At 29.5% G+C, this 20,364-nt stretch overlaps 1 protein-coding gene across 1 annotated transcript in view; it reads right to left on the reverse strand.

The window, feature by feature from the left end:
• LOC113367297 (leishmanolysin-like peptidase) overlaps positions 1 to 20,364 on the reverse strand; it is an 80,465-nt gene that overhangs the window by 45,551 nt on the left and 14,550 nt on the right. The gene's annotated exons all lie outside the window — the stretch shown is intronic.

The following is a 20,364-nucleotide window of genomic DNA, read 5'->3' on the forward strand; positions in this document are numbered from 1 at the left end:
TATGAAAAGAGATCTTGTAATAAACCTTCTTCTTGACAACTTTTCTTAAGGCAACTTAATGTATAACCGAGCTATTTTTGATATATTTTCATTGTTAGATTTTCTCTAATACTGATAATATTTTTTTAATGTAATGCTGCAATGCCGGGTTATGACTATTTTCACTTGGAATATATATATATATATATATATATATATATATATGTGTGTGTGTATTGAAACTCTGAGTTTGCGAAAAAATATTGGATTTATTTGTAGTTCAACAATTATAACAAAATTATATATTTATATATAGATAGGTACTCCCCGAACTGACTCGACGTCCTCTTCGTGGGGGGTGGGCAACGAATAGCTGGAAACAGCGAAATCGGCTAACCGAGTTAGCAGGTGTCGGGCAGCAGCGATATCAGTAATGACTGGAGGCACAGAGCAAATGATGCTCAAGATGGCTCCAGATCAAAAAGTACGGAGCGGACAGACAAAGTAACAAATGAAGAAGTCCAAGAGAAGAGTGGGCGAAGAAAGGACTCTACTGAGCACAATTCTGAGAAGGAAAGGAAACTGGATCGGACCTCTTTTGCAAAAAAAGTGCCCCCTACACGACGTCGTCGAGGGTAAAATAGAAGGAACAAAAGTAATGGGAAGAAGAAGAATGCAGACGATTGACGACTTACGCGAGAAGAGAAAATACAGGGAACTAAAAGCCGAAGCACATGATCAAGAAGCATGGAAACAAAAGTTTGGAAAGAAAAACACATGAAATTAAAAAAAATGGGAATAGTGGTAATGGGATGAAGGGCGAGGAAATCATTTGTTGTGGTGGCTCTCACACCATTGACCTGCCTTCGGGCAGACTACTATTATTGTATAGATAGGTAAATATAAAATGATGCAATGTTCAATAGAACAAAAAACATGGATAAAAACATATATCTTATGTATAAAAATGAAGCTCTCTTTCAAATGTCCGAATAAAACTCGAAAACGGCTGAATCGATTTGGCCAGTCTTAGTCTTGAAAAATTCGTGCCAATCCAGAGAAAGTCCAAAAGGTGAGAAATTATTTCAAATCCGCGTAGAAACTTTACATTTTTATTTTGAACATTTTTATAGAAGCGTAATTTAAATAAAACAATGGACGGTGGCAATTTCGTGAAATGTCAAACGATTTTGACAGATGATGTTCAATTACGTTTAATAGGATGTTTTACGCGAATATTATTTATTTATGATAAATTTGTAGTAAGTAGTTTTGTTTGTAGTTTTATTTATATACAAAAACGTTAGTAAACGGGCCGCAAGTGTTGCTAGAGACTCAAAATATAAACTTTTTTGATATGTTAATATGAAAATGCACTTTTTGGCATATTTTTCTCAAACACGGTGCTCTGAAAGATCTCATTTGTATAATTATATACTCATTGGTAATTATAAAACATTTTCTAGGTTATATTATTTTTTATTTATCTTATTTAAATTCAGAACCTAAATTTGGTATCGATCAAATGGACATTTTGTCGAATAACATTTTTCCAATTATAATTTCCCAGAATTTATCGCAGAATAGATATTAATATATGAAGGTCCGGGATTAAAAAGGTCCACAACCGATGTGCCAAAAATCAGTGAAGTTAAGCATTGTTTAACAACAATATTTGAAAGTAGAGGAAAAAAGATGTATAGCCAGCTACAAACTTGATTTGAAAACGATAATCTTTGAAATGGGGGAGATAAACGGTAATCTTTGAAAATCCATAATAAAGTATTTTCTTCCGTTGGTAGTTTTAGCATTAGTTAAAAATGTAATTATTTTGTAAAATACCTTTAAAATTATAATAAGGCTTTAAACCTTTTGCCACCTGCCCGTTACAAGTTACCCCGCATATAGGATAAAAAGGTCTAGATAACAAATTTTTGGAAGACATCAAAAAAGCACATTTCTATAATGATGAAGTAGAAGTCAGTTTACTGAACGTAGTCAGATAATTGTTCGTTTGATATGTCTTATTTGTTTTGATATAATTGTTATGGTTTTCACAATATAGTTTATATTTGCTCAAAGTCAAATTGGACCTTTGTGCCTCGCCCTGCTCTACATATATACTTTTTATTAAATTTACTTTAATTCATCGAATGTAACTTGAAACTTTTCAAAAAGCAGGTCAAAGAAGAAATACTTAATTCATTTTTTATCTCTCCTCGCAAAAATTTGAAAATTTTGTATAAGCTCAGTAGTATTATTTACAATTATACACAAAATCCAGAATCCAAAAAGAATCTGAAAACTTGAAACGTAATTAATAAGCCGAAAGACCAAAAAAGACTCGGATTGGATTATACGATGTTTTCTATAGAAAGTGTATAAAACTTGCAGTTTGATTGTATTGACAAAATATAGACAAACTAATGGGGTTTATTGATTTTATAATACCTAATTGTATACAGCATTCAAACAACACATTCTTATGCACTTAAAGTATTAATATTTTTGATTCTCTAGAAATGGTTTAGAATATACCTTATTTAGCAAAACAACGTTTGCCGGGTCATCTAGTATATATATATATATACACATATATATATATATATATATATATATAAATGAATATGTATAAGATACTCTTGAACTAAATTGATATGCTTTTTTGTCATCGAACAATTCTTGGGCAATTATATTTCTCCAACCGTTACATTAAAATGTATGATTTGTAATATTAAAATGACCAGCACATTTCGCACCGAACTAGAAATTTGAATTCATTATATAATTATATCATATTAGCACATATCGAAATACATAATGTGCGCTTATCATGCGTCATAATTTTTGCAATAATAGCTATATTACTTTATTAAAAAACTTTTTCCATATGACTTCGCTATTACAAAATTAGAACAAAACTAGTAGTGTATGCATCGTGCCTTAAGGCAAATTGCTGGAACTTTCCCTACCGTAACAAAATGATCGAAAAATATTAAATGTTTTCAAATAGATTATTATAAATACTGTAACATTTTCTAATATTGATAAGAATATAAACTGAATTACAAAGCTAAAATTATTTAATAAAAGTATTTAAGTGAGCTAAAATTAAGATTATGAACTGAATTATTTTCGATATAAGAAAAATTTTGAAAAAAAAATTGAAATAACAAGAAAATTTTTTTTTCCAAAAACAAGCAAAATGTTTTTTGGATAAAAATTAATCATATGTGTATCAGCACATCTCCCTCTCAATAGGAATCGAATGTTTTTTGAACCATTCAAATCGGTTGATTCGTGCGCCCGAAAACGTGAACGAAAAAATGCGGACACACAAAACACACACACACACATCCATTTTTTCTGAGGTATGCCAAAATGTTGAGAAACCTTCAAAACGTGAAGATATGCAAATAAATTCATTTTCGATTTTCGGCCCATTACTCTAACTTACCCTACGGGAAGTTATTTAGTACATATGTATCATTAATAATATACGAATATATATATATATATATATATCTTGATAGTTATATATATATATATATATATATATATATATATATTGTTATTGATTATATTATAGTTATATTGATATATATATATATATATATATATATATATATATATTGTTCGACGTTGAGATATATATATATATATATATATATATATACGATTTGGTCCAATAATCATAGTGAGTAGTTACTAGATATAGTGTAACTATATACCATATCTGAGATTAAATAAATAGTGCGAAGAAATTAGGTTACGGTAATTATGCTTAAGAAAGTTAAAAAAAACTGCAGATATTAATTGTTAAAATTAAAACACGAATTCATATGTGTCGGAATAAATTACTCACAAACAATATAGGCATAAAAATCAAGCATTTTTCCTTTTATAATGCTCTATTAGATTCGAAATATAAATTTAAAAAAAATACTGAAATCACAATATAATATGTATTCTATAATTTCGAGTGTTTGAAACACAACAGTGAGATCTAAATAAAAATGCTTGCGATTAGCAATTTATCATGAATCGGAACATATCTGAAATTGTTATTATTTCAATAAAGTTACATTTAAATTGTATATAGTTTTAATTGAGTTGATGCTTCCAAGCTAGAATTAAAAAAAAAACTATATATTTTTTTTTAAACTAGCTGGGTAAGTGAAAATTCGGCGAACTTTGGCATAATCAAAATGAAATGCATAAAATAAAAATGCACTGGAAATCGAAATGATGTGCAATATTCACTCGAACATTACCAATTTTTAATACAGCTGTACACTCCTGATCCTATAAATCCTAAGGTTTTATTGCTTTTTCTTGAATTTTGTTCAAAGATACATGCAAGTGCACCGAAATCATATTTATTTGTCGTCACTTTATCTTTTAGCTCTATATCAATTATCTTTTACCTCTACACCTATAGCATCAATTTCGGGTTCGGTTCAACGTACTCACTAATTATCATATTATTTGCCACTTTCCTTTGCATGGTATCACATAGCACATTTGCATATGTTTCATCTTTATTAAGTTCGAGTACCATTGCATATGAAGGCGTTAGTATGCATCGTTTATCAGGTTCTACCCATTCTTTATGGATTCCATGTCTCTTTTCTGTGTAAAATTATTATTTTGAGCATAATTTGCTTATTGACTATTTATACAAAATTTAATATATATATATATATATATATATATATATATATATATATATATAATATCTATGAAACAGCACCATTTAAGTTAGTGTACTGAATATAATTTACCTAGTGATGCATGTGCATGTACATTGTGCTTTGATGCAAACTGTTGAAACTTCCCGTACCGCAATCAAACATTCGAAAAATAAAAATCAATGATCAATAAAAAAATTAAATATAATAACAATTGTTTCAAATATTTTTAAATACTATATAACCAGTAAGTCTTGCTACGAATCTTTTTTGAACCATTCAAATCTGTTGTGCTGTCGAAAACGTACATGACATTTGTTTGAACTATATAAGTGAATTTTAAAATTTGAAAATCTTGGTACGGAACCCAAAAAATGAAAACAAAATTTGTACTCATTATTAAATCCTCTGTAAACTATCTAACACTATGATATGTAGGAAGAAGTCCCGTATAAATCTTTTCATTTCAAAATACGAATGAAAGAGGCGTAGGTATATTTACGGGCACACAGGTACAAGATCACGCGCCAAGCCTTCCCTGTGACCCACACGGCCACGGCGGGAGCAACCGTTTGCTGTTTTAGGCGCAAAATCACGGCGTCACCTAAATAGCAATTGAAGTAATTCTAGTATATTTATGCATTTACATTTGAGTGGCATTCAAAGATAACAGTAGTACTTGATTGTTATCCGTAAAGTGGTAGAATATTATTAGATATTTTGAACAATTTTAGTAGGTACCACCAAATGAACGAACATGTCTGTCCCTTAGCACCGGACACTAAGTAGTCCCTTAGCGCCGAACAGTAAACATATTGATATTTCTTGTGAGAATTGACGTAATTTATTCTAATTATTTAATTTTGTTCTGTATGAGTGCTAACGGTCACTACATACTCCCAGTTTTCGTATTTCCTAGTCAAAGAATGAAAATCTTATGATGAATGCTCCAGCTGAGAGCATCGGTGTGGCCCAGCCAAAAGGGTGGATAAATAGTGTTTTTTTTGCAATATCTAAAAATATTCGTCGAACACACATGTGCAGACATTCCAAAGTGTGGATATGGCTACACATGTGCTCAATGCAGGTTATTTTGAAATGTCCGGTGCTAGGTGCCACTTTTTAAAATCATATTTTTTGTTACCAAAGTTTGATTGATAGTATTAATTATTTTTTAACAAAGTTTGCGTTTTTGTTAATTTAGTTTGATTTCTAGCTTTGTTATTTCACATAAGTCATAATTTAATAAACATTTTGTCAAATATGTTTTGATTTATTCATAAATAACCTTAGATGTCCGGCACTCGGGGACTTTCCCCTATATGTTCAATGACCATTTTCACCGCCGTATTGCATTTTCGAAACCGCTGGAACTGATGCCTTTCCGAAAATTTAGTCCATTTTTCAATCCGTCAATTTTTTGTAACATTCAAATTAGATGCTCCGTTCTCTCACAAATTGAATTGTCATTTTTAGTTTATTTTGCCTCGAATCTTTGAACCCGCTGGATCCGTCTTTGCCAAAAACTAATCAGTGCGTCTTCCTATCAATACGAATCAAATCTTTCTTGAATCGTTGAAAAATTTATATCCACACACACAAACATACATACTACATATAAAAAATACATACTACACACAAAAAAATATTCCAAAGTGCCTTTGCAGTGGCATTAATAGTTCGCACATATAAGCAGAATTTCAAAATGTAATATAAATACCAGTATTCAATCTTCTAGATTACCGATTTGAAAAGCAAAAATGCTGAAATACTAATATCAAATTTTTAACGGTATTGCATTCTTGCTAAAATTTGACTATTCACGCTTTCTCAAAAACGACTACACCGATTTCAAAAATTTGAGATTTTCAAAAAGCGATCTGATAAAACTCTATAAGTACTCGCGTTAATTAGTTTTGCGATTCAATTGGCCGAACCGTTTCTTTGAAGTTATGTATGTACTTAGACATAAGTTGGAAATCATGCTGTGGCTGTTTTAGTCAAACTTTTTATGGTAATAGAGTTCATGATTCCAATGAAAAGGAGATGTTATTATGGTTTTTAAGTAATTTAGAAATTTACTAACAGCTCCTTCAAAGTTCTGATGTCTTGGTGGATACTCTCGCTCCGCTCTTCGCTAATACATATATTTTCTACGTTTTTTTTTTAAACCGTTCTGAATGGGAGTGCGGGTAATTAATTCAAATCAATTATATCAAATATATCAGTTGTTAATTCTTCGTGTCTTCTTTTTTAACGTTGGTTTCTACATCCATTACACGGTAGACAGAAGATGTTGATGTTCTAGGTTGTTCATCATTAGCATGGATAGAGTTCGTGTGGCTGATCATAAGTAGACATCAATACCATTGGGGTTGTGGTTTATGACCATTTGCTTCTATTGCCTGAATTTAATCCATTGCTATTTACTACACAGAAAAAACAATCGAGGTGATTCTGAGGTTTTTTCTAAATGACGGGGGTATTGAAATTACAGCGTTTCTTTTTCCTTCTGAATAATAACGTAAACATACTACGCATTTCTTCACAAGCACAACAAATCTATATTTAATCTTGATGGCACAAATCAGTTTCAAAGTTGGTTGCAATACGCAGTTAGACATAGGTTTCCGGTATTTGTCAAAAACATATTAACCTGAGATGTAACAAAAACTACAAGGTCTTAAGCTAGAGCTGTTACGAAAAAATGAAAGGTATATTTGATATCAGCGTGCAATTCTAAGTAGATTTAAAAAAAGTTTCGAGGGAAAAAATAAACGTGACATTTTTGTCGCGCTGTGTTATTAATTGTAAGTCAAGCTGGATATGATGCAAAATGGTAGTAGGAAATAAAATTGTATATAATTTTAATAATAATAATCGCGCTAGACATAGTGAGAGAAAAAAAGAAAAGTTTCAGCATGGTCTGAGAGAAATCAACTTAAAACGACTTCTAGACATTGATTTACAAGACTATGTAATCTAAATCAACTCCAGAAATAGAAAAATTAAACCTTTTAATCAGATAGAAGCTGTTTGATAATGGCCAGCGGCTCTGGGCGAGAGCGAAAGATTTGCAATAATCTGTCGACCATAAATTGTCAGGATATGATTCTTTTCATATTTTGCTATAAATTTTACGGTACGGTGATCACAAATATTACAAAATATTTATTTATACAAAACTCAAAAATACAAAATTATTTTCATTTTTGTGATTAACTGCACACCTTGTGAGAAAATAGTCACGAACGCTGCGCCAGCTTGTACAAATTTGGCCCAACATTTTCGAATCTAAATCGTAAGTTAAGAGGTTAAAAATAGTTTAAATGCGTTATTTATTGTATTATCATTATAAAAGTATATTACAAACTTACAAATATATCTTTAATTTAAAAACTTAAAACTAAGCTTATAGATAAGCTGCTAACACTAATTAGTAATTGCAATACTGACAAAGAAATATAATTGTAAAATGACTACAAATTAAATAACTTGCTTATTTTCCTATATTACCGTCGTAGACATTGTCAAATATTATCTTATCGGATTTTTTGGTAAAATTACAAATCTTTCTAAATCGTTTGATATAATATTTGAAAAAAAAACGCTCTCTCCAAAATGAGAGTGATTTCATAAAATCAAGACTTGCATTAATTTCGTGTGATATTTTTTTTAGGTACAATTCCAAAAAAATCGGTATGTATTTTGAAAATTCAAATAGGGTACTTAACATGTTAGTTGAAAGTCGTGCTAGATAATAATGGTAAAGATCGAAACTTTATTAAGAATTATCAAAAATCCAAAAACCACTTCTAATAGGTTTCAATGATTGTTAACATTCACCGGTATTATGTGAAAGTCGTTCGAGCCAGCAGTTTCTTTATAATTAGCATAATTTATTCCACATTTTCTCAGGAAATCCTTAGTTCCATTCCAAACAAAGTTTATTTGGTTTCAATTATTTTCCGGAAAATTATAAACAAAAGGTTACTTCTAAAAAACAACAGTTTATTTTAGATATCGCTAGGTTAAAATATGAATCACACATAATTATTTTACTTCAAATACATTTTTTAGTACTTTGGATGATTCAATTCATGCAGTTACTATTCCTGTTTCTTTTTTAACTTTCAGTAGGGTAAGTTATAATAATGGTCCGAAAATCGAAAATGAAAATTTTTGCATATCTTCACGTTTGATAGGTTTCTGAGCATTTTGACATACATCAGAATAAATGGATGTGTGTGTGAGTTTTGTGTGTCCGCAATTTTTTGTCCATGTTTTCAAGCGCACGGATCAACCGATTTTAATGTGCTGAGTTTTTGGAAAAGGCAGGTCCAGCCGTTTCGAAGATACGAAGCTAAATTGCAAAAGTGGCAGTTTTTGGAAGAACTAAGCGTCCGATTTCAATCATTTAAAAAACTTTCTGCTTGTATTGACAAGACGATTGCTTTGGGTGTTTTTTATTAACTTTTCTTTATTTTAATTTCTAAAAACTAATTTTTTTTGGAATATCAAATATAATTCGGATTCTAATTCTAGCACAGTTCTAGACATCATTTCATAAGCTCTTATATTTTGTCTATAAAATAAGAATAATGAAAGTTGCAGTATTTATAATAATCTATTGGAAAACATTTGATATTCCGCGAATATTTCATTAAGGTACGAAAAGGTACCAATACCAGTCAACATGACTGGTCTCTAAGAAAACATACTTATTGTGTTTTTAAGTTAAACAAAACTAATTACAGCTGTTAAATAAACGTTATTTGACAATATCTTAATATTTGACAATATTAAGATATTGCCAAATAACAAAATATATTAATTTTTTATAGTTTTCACAGTACTTTAGCACAAAACTTAAAACTTAAAAAGTCATAACTTCATTTCACAAAACAAATTTTACATATAATGGGAATTTTGAATTGAAAGTGACCAACCAGTCATTTTGACTGGCTTGGTATATCTAGTGTTAAGGCACGATGCCATACACCACTAGAGGAGCCTCTTGCTCCCCTACTACAAACAATATTAAAAAAAATCCACTGAATATGAATCAATGGGAAATAAATCTGGATCTTACCCAAAAATTTCTTTTTAATATAATCAATTAATTAATTTTATTATATTCCATTTTATGTCATATCATTTCACTTTTATTTGTGAAATGATATATCATGTGAAATGATATATCATATGAAATGACATATTAATAACACCATAGACAGTTTTTGTTTTCATATATTTTCATGTGATGGCAATTTGACTGCAATTTGAATTTGATTCAGGGATCAGCTTGCCAACCAATAAAGATAAACACACACACACACACACACAACACACACACACACATATATATATATATATATATATATATATATATATAATATTGCAATATATACATTTACATATTTTTGCGTTTCGTAATTCGTTACAAAATATTTGTGTTTCAAGATAGGATGTAATAATTTGAGTGTGTCGCAAATGATTCGCAAGCGACTTGCAAAATACCGTTAAAATTAACAAAAGGGAATCGATAGAACATGGTGAAAGACGACTTATCAAGCAAATTGAAATTGAAAAAACGTGAATAATAAAAATAATTAATGATAAACAATGATAACGAATGAATGAACTGAAAATTTTCTTCGTATAACAATGGTTACAAGTGCGGAAGAAGGTTCCAGGAAGGAAGTGAGGCAAATATAGAATAGTCATTATAACACACACGGGAAATATTTTTATAAAAATTTATAAACAAGTTAAAAGTTGATAATACAAAAAAAACAAAATTCGTTTTGATATGGGGATATTGAACGATTTCAACTTTGTAAGTTCATGTGATAGTATTAGAAATTATGTCGATAACACTAGATCGAGAGAATTACACAAAGCAATAACATGGCAATATTTTTGTGAAAAAATATAATCAAGTTGAAACCGTTTCAAAATGCAAGGTATCGCTGCCTGGCAATCTAGAAATTAATAAAAAAACATATTTACATTATAATGATCAAACGACAATCTGCAAAGTTTTGATTTTTCTGGTTAATGTTATTTCTGCATGATGTTTTCAAAATTATATATAGCCAAGCAACGTGCCATCTTTCTATCCTAGTTTTTTGGTATCTTAAAATACCATATTATAATAAGCCATTTCTCATACAAATTTTCCACATTGAATTAAGTTGCGGTCCGATACCCTCTTATGATTTCACTCCATTTTCATAAAAAAATTATATAAAAATATTAATTGCGGTTTATTGATAAAATATAATACATTTTCCCCAAATTTACTTAAACGTGATTGTTATGAACCGATTATAGTTCCTAAAATAAACTACAGTAGAATCCGATTAGTATGACGCCGGATATACTGACAACCGCTTAATATGACGTAATCGCACAAGGAAGTTTGGTTTACATATAAAATTCCTTAAAAAAACAGCTGTCTAGTCGTATATATTGACATCGCTTACATTAACATGTCGCTTATAATGACCCATTTTTGCAAAAAATTATGTCCAATTATAATGACCGACATGATTTTACATGATGTAGCCAAGTCTACGAAAGCAATTGCTATGTCTTTTATGCACAATAGCACTAGGGACTGTTTTTACAATAAAATTATGTAAAGAAATCAATCAAAAATTACTGTTCACTTACATTAAAAAATCACATTTGTATGTTTATGAATAGGATAGACCAATTATTAATGATCCACCACGGATATTTCGTAAACAAATAAAAATTTTTTAACAAAAATATTTGATAGCAGAGGGCAAAAAATGTATACATTCATAAAAAGCCATCACCTTTATTCTTATGACTTTGCTATCAGAAGATAAGCAGCACATGAGTGGGATAAAAAGGACCAGCAGAAACTTTACTTTGGCATAGGTGTAAGCAATAAAATAGTAAAGTTTTTAAAAAAAGCAATTTTACAAGAGATTAATTAAATAAATTGTTATTCCGGCTCGTCTGATAAATATTTATGACCAATAGCAGCTCAATGTAATACACTGTGTGTTATATTTGTAACAAATGTACCCATAGAATTAATATTTTGCATTGGTTCAATAATGTAGCGTAAAATCCCTTTAAAATTTAATAGAAGAAATTGCATCTGTTTGCCCCTGGTTGTCCCACTTTACCCCGTATGTGAGGTAAAATGGATCAGATACCAAATTTAAAAAAAATAGTAAAAAAATAATATTTATATAATTGGGAATTATGTGAAATTTTTTCTGTACATATTTCGATGCTTGTTTGATGTGTGTTATGTGTTGCAAGGTTGTTCATTGAGTTTAGACAGTATAATAACTGAAAGTCAAATTGGATCTTTGTGCCCCGCCCTACCCTTTGTCAATTTTATTTTATATTAAATTTTAATATGAGTCATTTCTATTTTTAATTAAAATGTATGTAATGCTTTTCTTTTAAATTACTGAAATATCTAACATATTTACATATTAAAAAGTTTTTCTTCAGTATGCTAAGTATGACGACCGGTTAGTATGACGAGATTTCGGCGTCCCTTCGATGTCATACTAAGCTCGTGATCTACCGAGATGCTGTTGAAAAAGTATACTTTTGCGAATTGTGCACCGAAGGACCACATATAATTATTAGCTCTATTGGCGCTATCATTAAAAGATGGTAGTTATAATTTAAAATGTTGTTTATTAAGATAAAACGATACTATATTAAGATTGATAGATGATTGATATGTTACTTGTTCAACTGTTATAATGGTGTTACTTGTTTGAGTGTTGAGTTAATACTGATCTTACCTAATCAAAGTTTAAGATGATAATAATTTACAAAGTTATATTAATTAACTTCCCGTAGGGCAAGTTATAGTAATCGCAAAAATATCGAAAATGAAAATTTTTATTTATCTTTAGGTTTCAAAACATTTTGGCATACCTTAGAAAAAATGGATGTATGTGTGTGTATGTGTGTGTGTGTGCGAATACAAATTTTTGTCGACGATTTCGGGAACACGGATGAAGCGATTTGAATAATTCAAAAAACATTCTATTTGTATTGATAAGGAGACGTGCTGATTAGTTTTTGGCGAAAGCAGGTCTAGCTGTTCCAAGAAATGGGGCAAAAAGTGCTAAAAACGGTAACTCAGTTTTTAAGAGAACGGAGCGTCCGATTTGAATAATCAAAAACCATTTTACTTGTATTAACAAGATGAAGAACTGATCAAATTTTCATGAACGCAGGTCTAGCGGTTTCGGAGATCTAGTAAAAAAAAGTAAAAAAATGCCTTTTGGCGGTCAAAAATGTTCATTAGACATATGCACATCAAGTTATCAGATATTTTATAAAGATTTTAACAATAAGTATAAATTTTGTTTACATTCCTATGGGTTCTGTACCAATGCTTATCCGTTAGACGGCAACGCGGCGCTTACGCGCTACGATATTTTGTCTCTATGCAGTTAAAGCAGTACGATTGCTTCGAAAAAAGTTCAGAATTTCCAAAATATTTCAAAATAAATTTTTCTTCAAAAAGTCTTTTTTTCAAAAACGGTACGGGAAGATCCAGCAATTTGCCTCAAGAGACGATGCCATGCTCCCCACTAGTTTAATATTATTTTTCTGATTGGTACAATTTTGGATACAAGCGACTGTCCATAACCACAATCAGATATTGACCTGTGATTGAAGTAACCGGAATTGAACCGGTTCAAGGAATCTAATTACTAACTAAGAAGGACGGATTAATATATAAGGGACTGTTTATGGACAGGATTAGGCTCTATTATAACTTTCCTGAATAAAGAGTCTTATTACATATCTGTGAAATTTTCGGTTAAGCGTTAACATTGATCATGTTGACAGCATATTTAATATATTTTGACTTCTTCTGAAAATTAGAATCAGACATTTAAATGTGTAATATGATTTCCCGACCGTCAATTGATTGACGCGGATTATAAAAGAGCAGTCATCTTACTCTTTATAATCACATTTCTGTAAAAATTCTTATTAGTGAAAGATTCGCATAATTTAAAGAATGACATAATTCCGCTGACAGATTGAATGCAGATCTGTCACTTACGACTTTCACTAATTAATATGGACGACAATTTATTTTTTAATTATTGCATATGTACATTGCATCTAAACGCACGAACATGAAGAGCATTGTCAATCATTTATACGGATAATAACATAAATATATATTTATGTTAAATATGATAATAACATAAATATATATTTATGTTATTATTCACTTATGTTACTAGATGTTATATTATTTAGCAGTTGTCACAGATATTGTAATTAAAAATAAAAAAATATACGAATTATATAAACTGCAAAACTTGCAAAGTTAAAATTATTTATTTGAAGTATATAAGTGAGCTTTTGAACTTTAGCCAGAATAAAAATTAAAATCCGAATTATTTTTGATAACCAAAAAAAATTTTTTCAGAAAAAAAAATTTGAAATTAAAAAAAAATCCCAAAACAATTGTTTCATCAGTACAAGCAGAAAGTTTTTTGAATCATTCAAATTGGATGCTTATAGTTCTCTCAAACTGCCATTTTTTGCACATTTAGCTCTGTATCTCTGAAATGGCTGGACCTATCTTTGGCAAAAACTAATCACCAATTCTCCCCATAATTACGAATTGAATGTTGGATCGTTCAAATCAGTTGTCCGTTTTCTCAAAAACTCGATTTCTATTTTCTGCGCTCATTGCTTCGTTTCTGCGATACCTGTATGGCTGGACCTGCCATTGTACAAATCTAATCTTTACATCTCCCTATCTAAGGGAATCGAATGTTTTTTTGAGCCATTCAAATCTCCTATCTTCTATCTTTTATGTCTTCATTACTTCTATTCGCACTTCCTTTGCTTCCTTCATAACTTCTATTCAACTTAATTTTTATTCACAAATCTTTATACACGATTGAACTATTTTAATACTATTTCAAACTACTTTTAACATTAGTTCAAACTATTTTTAACATTATCTCGAACTATTTTTTACATTATTTCAAACTATTTTTAACTTTCAGTTTTTCTATATTTTGTCGGGGATTCGAACTCCGAACCTCCGGCGTGTGATTCGGTAACGTTACTCATAAGCTAATCCCGCTACAAATCGGTTGATCCATGCGCCCGAAAACGTGGACAAAAAATTGCGGACATACAAAACGCATACACACATCAATTTTTTTTGAGGTATGCCAAAATGTTCAGAAGTGTTCAAAACGTCGAGAAATGCAAAAATGGTTATTTTCTATTTTCGACCCATTACTCTAACTTATCCTACTAGAAGTTAAAAACTGCAGAATAAAACTAGTGGGGCGCATGGCATCGTGCGTTAAGGCAAATTGCTGGAACTTCCAGTAAGAAAAACATTTTTTTAAAGATTAACATTTTTGAAAAAAAAAATTTGAGGAACTATAAATTTTTGAAGTATCTTCGAAACAGTTAGACTTGCTTATGCCAAAAACTAATTAGCACGTCTCCTTATCAACAGCAATCGAATGTTTTTTGAATAATTGAAATCGGTTGATCCGTGTGAACGAAATCGTCGACGAAAATTTGTATCCGCACACACACACAGATACACACACACATACATCCATTTTTTCTAAGGTATGCCAAAATGTTCAGAAACCTCTGAAAGGTGAAGATATATAAAAAAAATTATTTTCGATTTTTTAGCGATTACTATAACTTACCCTACGGGAAGTTAATGATATTTAAAAAAACATTATTATATATATTAGAAAAACAACTTGTAAAATGATTTTAACGATTTCCTGATACTAATCTATTAAACCTTGTAGTAGACTTGTTACTCGTCAATGTAATATACACTTGTTAAGCCCCATCGACCTTGATTCATACAGGTATGTGAAGTGTAAAAATTATAGTTATATATTATTAGAAACAAATCCGTATGAAAGGTATTGTACTAAACTCTATAACATTAATATAGATGAATATGAACAATTAATTGAAATTTCCCACCAAAAGCAAAAATTAAACTAATTAATACACGCACACACATTTTGAGTTTTAATTAATTAATATAACTTAAGTGGTACAATGTCAGTATCATAATACTGTTATATAGCGTTCGTTCTTGAATGAAATAATATTTTACTGTAAATCTGTTAAAAATTAATTTCTTACAACCAACTTAAAATTTTATCTATAACATTATTATGCATACGTATTTTAGAATTTTGCTGAAAAAATTCTTTTACCTAAATATTTACGATTGAAATATGGATGATTTGCCCAATTTCCATGAACATCCTCTGCGCTAAATTAAATATCTCCAGTTGTGCTAATCAGATCAGTATTATTTTTTTTTAACTTCCCGAAGGAAAAGAAAAATCCGATTCGCTAATTTTAAATTTGGAAAAAGTATGTGAATGATAACAGATAAAGTATGTAAATGTGAACAGATATTTTGCCGTAAATCGACGTTTTCTCAAAAACGGCTGGATCAAATTAAAAAATTATTGATATCAATTAATTTATTAATTAATATTAATTATACATTAATTAAATATTAATTAATTAATATTTAAAAGCCAGTCGATGTATCTCGATGAGGACTAGCGTTTATCAATTTTGCTCGACGATTGATCAAGCCGTTTCCTTGTAAATCACAGAAAAGTGAAAAATTTTTTCGTCCACGTTTTAGCCCGCAATTCTGAATCGATTTTAAAAATTCAAAAACCGTTCGAAAGATATTGGTTGGGAATCGACCTAATTAGTTTTTGGTAAAGATCGGCTGGGCGATATATATCATGGTCTTATAGAACTTACTGAAATATTACGGTCTTACTACAAGTAGTTTAAATTTATAAATTCATCAAAGTTTGAGAAAATGATTATTCTTTTTGAGGTTTGTTAAAATTAAAATTAGACGATTTACTTGGAATAACAATAGAGTACTTGGTCTTAATGAACATACTAAACCATTAATGCCCTACGGAAACTGGTTTAATTAAAAATTATTGATTTATGAAAATTTGGTTTTAGAAAATACTCCGAGTTAACACGTTCGTTCGTTTTCAATTATGTGTAATAAATCCACTCGGAATGCTTTTAATCACTCATAATTTAATTTATTTTTTATTGATGAAGTCGATTATTTACGCATATCGGGAAGTTCATGTAACTTGTCTCAAGACAAAATATCAATACCAACTAGTTATTTTTTTATTGAAATACGTGTCAAATGATTTTATGTATAATATCTATCTGTAAAAAAAATTCAGACAAGTCTGAAAAGGCAAGATCTAGTCGGTGTACGGTTTGTAAAAAAATGACCCATATACGTATATATCCTCTATCAATAATCGCAATGAAACGTGCAATTCTATTTTCTAGATAACATTACCCAGTGATCACTTAATGACTTCTAAGATATTTGTTTTCGATTGTAAAGCACCTATTGTCAATGTAATAAACACCTATACTTCTTCAATGACTAATTAAACTATAAACTAGAGAATATGCAAGGGTACTGTTGCCATTGGAAAATACTAATTGAAAACTCATTCGGATTTAATTTATGGATTTTATTATCTTTCTTCATATATATTGAATTTTATTATTTTACGCTTTTGTTATTTTAAATTATAGCTATAGCAACAATCCTCGGATCGAGTCTTGGTACTATCATAGAATTTAAATGATAAGTTGAAATTAAATAAAATTTGAATTCTAGATTTGATTTTTAACTTCCCGAGGGCAAGCTATAGTAATCGCAAAAAAATCGAAAATGAAAATTTTTATATATCTTTACGTTTCAAAGGTTTCTGAATATTTTGGTATACCTTAGAAAAAATTGATGTATGTGTATGTGTGCGTGTGTGTAAGTTTCTCAAAAATCAAATTTTTTCGAAGTAAAATTTTTTCAAAAATATTAATCGTTTTTAAAAAAATAGTATATTTTGGTACGGGAAGCTCCAGCAATTTGCCTTAAATTCATTTATTTCGCGATATATTAATAAAAACAATGAGCACAAACCGTTAGCAATGTAGGAGGAGTAAGGATTAACATTATAAACAAAAAGGAAAATACTACAATAGCAAAGACAAAAAAATATATATATTTGTGACTAAATGAGACGAGTGGGTTATTTGAATTTTAGTGGAGCGGGATGGCTTTTTGAGTAAGTACATTTATTTGGCTAATTCGTTTGAATGAACATCAATTTGAAATAAAATTTCATTTAAGTTCCGATTATTTAGATGAAATTATATGAAATTAGAAATAGTAAGAAAAGCAAAATTAGAATATGAGAAAAAAGATTTGGAGTAAAAAAGATGAAAGGTGTTGCATAATAAAATTGTTAACCATTGAAAACAGTAAGGCTAATAGACCAAATAAAGTAAATTTGTAATCACTACAAATACGTTTTAAAAATGTTAACTTCTGTTTAAAAAGAATCACAATCATATAACAAAAATTGAAATATACATTCTTCATATATTTATGTAAATATAATTTGATAAAAAATAAAACCAAGTAAATATATCTATAAAAAATCTGATAATTTTAACACTCATATACCTATATTCAACCTTGAATTGTTACTGTTTTTTTGTCTGCTCAATAGATAGCAATTTACGATAATGATTGTCTTGATTGAAAGAAGTTCTTGAAACATTCAGATATGATTCAGTGCACACAATGATTAAGGTTTTGTAGTCCGTATTTTTTCGTACAGTTTCTCGGGCGCACGGATCAACCGATTTGAATGGTTCAAAAAACATTCGATTCCTATTGATAGAAATATGTGCTGATTAGTTTTTGGCAAAAGCAGGTCCAGCCATTTAGAATATACAGAGCTAAATGTGCAAAAAATGACAGTTTTTGAGAAAACTATGCGTTTGGTTTGAATGATTTAAAAAACTTTCTGCTTGTTCTAACAAAATAATTGCTTTTGGGGAAAAACATTTATTTAAATTTTTTTTGTATATCGAAAATAATTCAGATTTTAATTTTAATTCGAACTAAAGTTCTAATATACTTTAAATAAATAATTTCAACTTTACAAATTTAGTTTATATAATTCTTATAAATATTCGACAATGTTACAATATTTATAATAATCTATTTGAAAACATTTAATATTCTTCGGACAATTCGTTACGGTACGGCAAGTTCCAGCAATTTGCCTTAAGGCACAATGCCATACACCACTAGTTTTAGTTTGAAATGTATACATATTTGGCACAAATATATTTGTTGTTTTGTAACTTTTACAAAGTTGTATTTGACAAGTTTTTGGTCCATTTAAATCTGAACTTATGGACAATGTAAGTAAAAACGCATTTATGCAGCTAGGAACAAAATGTCGAAATATACTTTAAGGTTCCACCGACAAATTTTCGATTTATACAACCCATTTATTATATATTCACTATTGACTTCATACATCATCCAGAACTTAATTTTAAATCTGATATGCTTTGTATAAATCTGCATATAGATACATTTCGACGGAAACTATACTACCTAAACATTATTTTCCGGATGATGTATGTATTGATCGACCGCCGTAGATAGGCCACATAACAATTTTTTTCGGAAAATAGAGAAAATAACTAAAATCAAAGTGTGAAGAAAATAATAATAGTATATCCTAAAGATTGTTATATAGTTTGATAATAGTATTTTAACGTTTAAAAATGTCTAAACTCTTTGCAAAGTTTGAAACGGTCATATTAACTGGCGTTGGTAGGTTTGGTCTTTAATTGATCGATCTATTTTTTAAACAATTTTGTTATGCAATTCTATTTCAATATTTTACATTAAACGTTAATTTTTGTGAATACAATGTAAAGCAACTGTGTGAAGCCAATACTTCATAAACTAACAAAATTAAAGGACCTTTTATTATCACTTTGAATCAGGTACGAATTTTTGTTCCGACGTGCATGAAAGAAATGAGAAAGTGCTGCATTGATTGAATTTGGAAGTAATGTAACAGACAATGCACAATATGTAATATCATATACAGCATAGCCCGACCTATCTTCACACTGAAATGAAAGCCCTTAGAAGTATATTTATTTTCAAATTTAATATTCAACATCCTATGTGTTGTTTCTTATGGTTTTAATAAAATGAATACAAATGCAATTGTTCTAATTCTCGGCTATAATGTAAAATTAACAAAATCATAAAATATTAAGACATAAGTTGAAATTTGTTTTGTGTATAATATAATGGCATATGAAACGCGCTCGCAAAAGAGAATAAGCACATGCAATCACTAATTATAAGTTCATTCACAGCATTGTCGATTTCTCAAAATATAAAGCGCCAAATTATAAAAATATTAATTTATTATTCTGTCTCGCGTTGGGCATCTATTTATAGACATATTAAATAATTAGTCTGGTTTATAATGGCCATCTGTTTATAAATTATTATACTAGTGATACTGCTAATCATAATGTAAACCACTCTCAATACTGATTAACTTATCTAAAACTGCTAGCAAAGCTGCAATAATATTCATTTATCCCATAACATTCGATCAACAAAAATGATCGAATTCTAGGACAAAAACTCAGTATTTGGTGAAGAGCGTACTTTACACTATGTTCCCCAATAAGCACAAAACCCCAATAAGCACGAAATCTGACTATGATTAAACTCATTAATAGATACTTT

This window comes from Ctenocephalides felis, unplaced genomic scaffold (assembly GCF_003426905.1).
Source record: "Ctenocephalides felis isolate EL2017-DRISC unplaced genomic scaffold, ASM342690v1 CF-g0.4_SCAFFOLD_01170, whole genome shotgun sequence".
Lineage (NCBI taxonomy): Eukaryota > Metazoa > Arthropoda > Insecta > Siphonaptera > Pulicidae > Ctenocephalides > Ctenocephalides felis.